Genomic DNA, 7604 nt, shown 5'->3' with positions numbered 1-7604 from the left:
ATGCACGCGGGCAATCGGGTAAGATTCTTAGCCATCCTTGTATAGTTTATCTGAGGATTTTATCCTTATTTCGCCTATGCCTCTAACTTGTTTTACATGCAGAGTGTGGTACTGGTTAACGAAGCCTTCATCCGTGCTCAACCCGAGATGGACGATCTTCGAGGCCAACTGGATGCCCAGGGCCGAGAAACGAAGAAATACCAGCATCTTCTTCGGGAGAAGGAGGAAGAGTTGAACCGGACAGCTATACTGGCCAACCTCCGTCCCGAGCTCGATGCGGCTAAGGACGAAAACCGCTGTTTGAAGAGTGAACTGGCCACCATGACCGATTATAAACGGAGCCTTGAGGCTGACAAGATCGGCCTTAGTCGGGATAAAGCCCAGTTTTCCTTGAGGCTAGATGAGCTTGAGACCACGGTTTCCCGCCTCCGGGAGGAACTGGACTCGGTGAAGGCTGATGCTGCGGGCTTGGCCGAGAGGAACCGGCTGCTCGAGTCCGAGGCCGCTCTGTTCAACGAGCGCAGGAGGGTGTTCGAGGAGAAAGCCGAAGATCAATCTCGGATATGTGAAGGCCTAAGAGCTGAGCTCGAGGAGGCGGTTATTGCCAATGACGGCCTTAAGGCCGAGTTAGAGGAGGCCACCCGTAGGAGAAGTTTCCTTGAGGAGAACCGGGTTGATCTAGAGGCCAAACTGGCTAAAGTCGAGGCCGATTTGGAAGAAACCTGGAAAAGTGTGGAGGCGGCCGAGGCTCATACTGCTGTTGTCGCCGAGTATGAGAAGTGGAAATCTCGGCGAATCACCCTCGAGCAAGCTGAGCACGGCCTTTCGGATTTTCCGGCCCTAATATTCGAAGCCAAAAGGATGGAGGAGGAGGCCAACCGTGCTCTCGGGTCCGAGTCAGACGACTCCGAGCGGACCGAGTCCGAACACTCATCCTCCTCTAGCCATGCCGGATAGCATAAGACTTGTGCTTCGTCTTTTGTTTTTGTTTTTTGCCTTTGTAGGATTTTGGTTTTTTGATGTAAAGACCATCCTTTGTATATATAAAGAATGTCCTTTTCTTGTTTCTTCGTTTTGAATGCTCGCTATTGTTTTTGCTATAATTGTTGGTCCGTTCTAGGACAAGTCGACTCGTAGTCGTTAATTCATCGTGCCCGTAGGTCTTATCCGACATTTTTGGGCCGGTGGCTTGTCAAATTTTGGCTTGGATCATTGTGATCTCGTTGCCTTTGTTGAATTTCGACCACGGTACCCGGCGTAGGGTATGCGAATGAGGCAGTATCGAAATACGGTGGTTATCAACCGGGCAAAGTATATTTAACAGAAAGCTGTTATCCCAACTTTTGATAACTTTGTGTTTGCAAAATATTTGTAAATATGAGAATTTTAACTCGTTCTTCCTTAGCCGTAGCAAATGTAAAATGGGACACGATTCGTTATGATCGTTTGGTCCTTAAATCGAAGGCTATGGCCGGTGGCCGGGCCTTAGTTTTGCCGTGGCAAATGCAAAATGGGACACGATTCATTATGATCGTTTGGTCCTTACATCGAAGGCTATGGCCGGTGGCCGGGCCTTAGTTTTGCCGTAGCAAATGTTGAGCTTCACCGTCTACTTTGATCGGGGTCATCTTCCGTGCGGGCATGGTACTCCCTTAGCACTTATCCGAGCTCCGAGGTCGGGTGAGTGCTATTGTGTCCCCAACCGGAGGATGTGACATCGGGTACTCGGATACTCGCCCTTCATATTTGTTAAGTAACACGTTGTACTTGTTGCCTCATTAAAAACCTTGTCGGAAAACCCATTTTGGGACAAAACCGTACTAAGGAAAAGAGTGCAACACGTGTTTTCAGGCCTAGATTCTAATTTTATCCCGCTCTTGACTTCCTGCAAAAGAGAAAAGTTCATAAGAGAATATGGGGAGACTATCCTTAGTAGTAGTATCTCTTCAGATGGGCCACGTTCCAGTTATTACGCAGACGCTGCCCGTCCATGGACTCCAATTGGTACGATCCTTTGCCCGTTATACCGGTTACCTTGTACGGGCCTTCCCAGTTCGGACCCAGCTTTCCTTCGTTGGGGTTCTTGGTGTGCAAGGTAACTTTTCGAAGTACTAAATCCCCAACTTGGAAATGCTGAAAGTTGGTTCTTCGGTTGTAGTATCTTTCCATCCTCTGTTTTTGGGCCGCTATGCGGACTGACGCGCTTTCGCGTAGTTCATCTGCGAGGTCGAGCTTCACGGCCATGGCCTCCTCGTTTGACTCCTCGGTGGTATACCTGAAATGGAGGGTCGGTTCGCCAACCTCCACGGAGATGAGGGCTTTGGCTCCGTAAACCAATGAGAACGGGGTTTCCCCCGTGCTCGATTTGGATATGGTTCTGTAAGCCCACAACACCTCTGGCAATATCTCCCTCCAATGGTGCTTCGATGCTTCAAGTCTTTTCCTCAGATTTTGGATTATTGTTTTGTTCGTTTTTCTTCTGCCTGTCCCTTTGCACATGGGTGATACGGGGTTGACACGATTTTCTTGATCTTCAATCCCTCGAGGAAATTGTTGACCTTGCCATCCATGAACTGAGGACCATTATCACAAGTTATCTCGGAGGGGATGCCGAAACGACAAATGATGTGATCCCATATGAAGTCGATGACTTCCTTCTCTCTTATCTTTTCGAAGGCCTGCGCTTCAACCCACTTAGAAAAATAGTCAGTCATAAACAAAATGAAACAGGCCTTACATGGTGCCTGAGGTAACAGACCTACAATGTCCATTCCCCACTTCATGAAAGGCCAAGGTGAGATCACCGAATGCAGTAACTCCCTGGGCTGGTGAATCATCGGAGCATGCTTCTGACACCCGTCACATTTTCGGACGAAACATTTCGCGTCTTCGTCCATCCGATTCCAGTAATAACCGGCCCTGATAATTTTTCGAACCAGAGCTTCTGCACCGGAGTGGTTGCCGCAGGTTCCCTCGTGTACCTCTCTCATCACGTACTCCGTCTCACCGGGTCCCAAACACTTAGCTAGAGGACCGAGGAAAGAGCGTCGATACAGTTGGCCGTCCACTAAGCAAAAACAGGCAGCCTTGGTTCGCAGTGACCGTGACTCCCTCGGGTTATTCGGGAGCTTACCATCACGCAAGTATTCGATGTACTTATTGCGCCAATCCCAGGTTAAGCCCATTATGTATATTTCGGCGTGGCCGCTTTCTATGGTCGTGTTTGATAAGTGCACCGTTGCCCCGGGGTTGATTTCCTCCCCTTCGACCGAGGATCCCAAATTTGCCAATGCATCGGCTTCGCTGTTCTGCTCCCTCGGTATGTGCTGCATGGTCCACTCTTTAAATTGATGAAGCACCACTTGGGTTTTTTCGAGGTACCTCTGCATCCGTTCGTCTTTGACCTCGAACACGCCGTTCACCTGGTTGGCGACCAAAAGTGAGTCGCACTTCGCCTCGATTATTTCGGCCCCCATGCCTCGAGCCAATTCCAAACCTGCAATCATAGCCTCATACTCGGCTTCATTGTTAGTCAACTTAGCAGTTCTGACGGACTGTTGAATGACATCCCCGGTCGGGGCCCTAAGGACAATCCCTAGTCCGGAACCTCTAAGGTTCGAGGCCCCGTCCGTGTGTAGAGACCAAATGCCCGTGGTCTTTCCCGAGGTCAGCAAAAGTTCCTTTTCGACCTCGGGGACCATAGCTGGGGTAAAGGCTGCCACAAAATCGGCCAAGATTTGGGATTTGATGGTCGTTCGAGGTTTATACTCGATATCGTAACCGCTAATTTCTACAGCCCATTTTGTTAATCTTCCTGACAACTCCGGTTTATGCATGATGTTTTTCAAATGGTAAGTGGTTACTATACATATGGGGTGGCATTGAAAATAAGGTTTGAGCTTTCTGGAAGCGCTTACCAGCGCCAATGCCAACTTTTTCAAATGGGGGTAACGGGTCTCTACATCCCCCAAAGTTCTACTTACATAATAGATAGGGAATTGCGTACCTGATTCTTCTCGGATCAAAATGCCACTTACCGCCACTTTGGAGACAGCTAAGTAGAGGAAAAGTAGATCGTCGGTTTTTAGTGTGCGCAGCAACGGGGGACTAGACAAGTACCTCTTCAACTCCCATAGAGCTTCTTGGCACTCTAGTGTCCAAACGAAGTCGTTCTTCTTCCTGAGCAAGGAGAAGAAACGGTGACTCTTATCCGAGGACCTCGATATGAAGCAACTCAGCGCCGCTATCCTCCTGGTGAGCTTCTGTACCCCCTTTATGTTGTTCACGACCTCGATGTCCTCGATGGCTTTGATCTTGTCCGGGTTGATTTCAATTCCCCGGTTTGACACCATGAAACCCAGAAATTTACCAGACCTTACCCCGAAGGCACATTTCTCCGGGTTGAGCTTCATGTTGTATCTGCGGAGCACATCGAAGGTTTCCTGCAAATGCTTTAAATGGTCCTCCGTTTCCAGGGACTTAACAATCATATCGTCAACATAAACTTCCATCGTTTTTCCTATTTGTTCTTCGACCATTTCATTAACTAGGCGTTGGTAAGTTGCACCGGCATTTTTTAATCCGAAAGGCATGACGTTATAACAGTAAGTCCCGTAACGGGTGATGAAGGACGTTTTCTCTTGATCCTCCGGGTGCATCCGGATTTGGTTATACCCGGAGTAAGCATCGAGAAAACTTAACATTTCATGTCCGGCCGTCGCATCGATCATTCTATCGATGTGAGGCAATGGAAATGAATCCTTCGGGCATGCCTTGTTTAAATCCTTATAATCGACACACATTCGCAATTTATTACCTTTTTTGGGCACCACCACCACGTTAGCAAGCCAATCCGGGTATTTGACTTCCCGGATGGAACCTATTTTTAAAAACTTTGTTACCTCGTCTTTTATGAAGGCGTGTTTTGGCTCCGCCATAGGCCTCATTTTTTGCTTCACCGGGGGAAACTTCCCGTCCAAGCTGAGCTTGTGAGATGCTATGTCTGGTGATATACTTGTCATATCTATATGCGACCATGCAAAGCAATCGGTGTTAGCTCGAAGAAACTCAATTAATTTGCGCCTGAGCTCCGGGGTAAGCCCCGTGCCCAGGTATACCTTTTTGTCCGGTAAGTATTCAAACAGGATGATCTGCTCCAGCTCCTCTACGGTTGACTTGGTCGCATCCGAGTCATCCGGCATGACAAAAGATCTGGGTATCCCGAAATCATCCTCTTCATGCTCCGGATCTGGCCCGGTATACTTTGGTTGCTATTGGGGGACCTTCCCTCCGGTTACACCCCTTTTTTCTTGAGCCGACTCTTTGGGCCGGGACGCCGCCTCCTCTACTGCGAACATTTCCTTTGCTGCGGGCTGCTCACCTCGGATGGTTTTCACCCCCTCCGGGGTGGGAAATTTCAACAACTGATGCAGTGTTGAGGGTACTGCCCTCATGCTATGTATCCAGGGTCTGCCCAATAATGCATTGTACTTCATGTCCCCTTCGATCACATAGAACATCGTTTGCTGAATGGTGCCATCCACGTTCACGGGCAACGAGATCTCTCCCTTCGTGGTTTCGCTAGCCATATTGAACCCGCTGAGTACCCGAGCCACCGATACAATTCTATCGAGCAGCCTTAGCTGTTCGACCACTCTCCATCGGATAATGTTGGCCGAGCTACCTGGGTCAACCAAAATACGTTTAACCTTAGTTTTAAAGACAAGTATAGAAATTACCAATGCATCATTATGCGGTTTAACGATGCCTTCCGCGTCTGCGTCATTGAAGAAAATAGATCCCCCGATTGAATGGTCTCGGATGCGCTTTTCACGAACAATAGAGACCTTTGTCCGTTTCATTACCGGCCCCCGAGGGGCGTCAATGCCCCCAACTATCATGTTGATTGTATACTGGTGTTCGGCCGGTTCGACCCTTCGATGAGCTTCCCTTTCCTTGTAATGACTTTTGGCTCGCTCGCTCAGTAGATCTCGGAGATGGCCGTTTTTCAATAACCGGGTTACCTCCTCTCTCAACTGGCGGCAATCCTCGGTTTTGTGACCATGCGTTCCGTGATATTCACACACCATGTTCGGATCCCGTTGGCCCGGATCTGACCTTAGTGGTTTCGGCCATCTCACATCCGGGACGCGGCCGATGGACGAGACGAGGCCCGAGGTACTAACGTTGAAGTTGTACTCCGAAATCTTCGGTGGACCCTTATTGACGGCAGAACTTCCGGCATCGCTCCTGAACGAGAGCCCCCGGCTGTTTGTCGGGCGCTCGACCCGCTTGCTACCTCGACCCGAGAAGTGGCTCGGGATCTCCCTTGACTTTTCCGACCTGAAATTTTGTCTCTCCGAGTGGGAGTACGGCCGAAACCTTTCCCTTGATGATTCGGCCTTCGTTTCATAAACCTTCCTCGGTTTCTCAAAGCTCCTATCCATTTTTAACTGGACCGGAGGGAGCTCGAACTGATCATCCTCCACCCGAATCTTCGATTCATACCGATTATGGACATCGGCCTATGTCACGGCCTCGTATTCCAGCAAATTCTCTTTCAATTTGGCCAAAGCAGCTGAACTTAGCATGTTGAGCCCCTTTGTGAAAGCTTGCGCGTCCCATTCTTCCGGAACCGGGGGGAGCTCCATCCGTTCCCTCTGGAACCGGTTGACGAACTCCCGCAGTAACTCATCGTCCCTTTGGGTTATTCGGAAGATGTCGTCCTTGCGGGCCTGCACCTTTTTGGCACCGACATGAGCCTTTACGAAGGCATCGGCGAGCATCTCGAAAGAAGTGATCGAGTGCTCGGGTAGATGGTCATACCATGTCAACGCTCCCTTCGACAGAGTTTCCCCAAATTTTTTCAGCAACACTGACTCGATCTCATCTTCCTCCATATCATTGCCCTTTATGGCACAGGTGTATGAGGTCACGTGCTCGTGCGGGTCCGTTGTGCCATCATACTTCTGTATATCGGGCATTTTGAACCTCTTCGGGATCAGTTTCGGGGCTGCACTCGGAGGAAAAGGCCTTTGGATGTACCTTTTTGAATTCGGCCCCTTCAGCAAAGGTGGAGCCCCCGGTATCTGGTCCACCCGAGAATTGTATGTCTCGACCCTCTTTTCGGTTGAGTCTACCCGTTTCGCCAAAGTTTCGAGCATCTTTAGAACCTCGGTAGAGGAGCCAGCTCCGGAGCCGTCGCTCTCAACCATTCGCGTCTCGTTTCTTCCGGTTTCGGCAGTACCCTTTGCCTTTTCCGGCCCTGCTTCACCTTTCCCGCTCTGCAACTGGGCGATTGCTATTCCTTGCTCGGCGATTGCCGCTCTTTGTTCCTGCAACATTTCAAAAATTAAATGTAAGCTAACACCGTCGTTTGGTGCGTTCGGTTCTCTCCGGCCCTGGGTCCGAGACAATGTAACAGAATTGTGAGTATTTAGAGGATCAGTGGCCGGTGGGGCGGCATTCGCTTGATCCACGGTATTTTGCCGGTTGAGTCCCTCCCTTGAATCGACGGGGTTCGGGTCAGCGGGGTTTGGCAACACCCGTAGTCCGCTTCCTTCGTTTTCCGCCACAATCTCGGTGTTATTGACATGACCGGATTG

Source organism: Lycium barbarum, chromosome 10, assembly GCF_019175385.1.
Source record: "Lycium barbarum isolate Lr01 chromosome 10, ASM1917538v2, whole genome shotgun sequence".
Taxonomy (NCBI): domain Eukaryota; kingdom Viridiplantae; phylum Streptophyta; class Magnoliopsida; order Solanales; family Solanaceae; genus Lycium; species Lycium barbarum.
Note: the sequence above shows the minus strand (reverse complement) of the source record.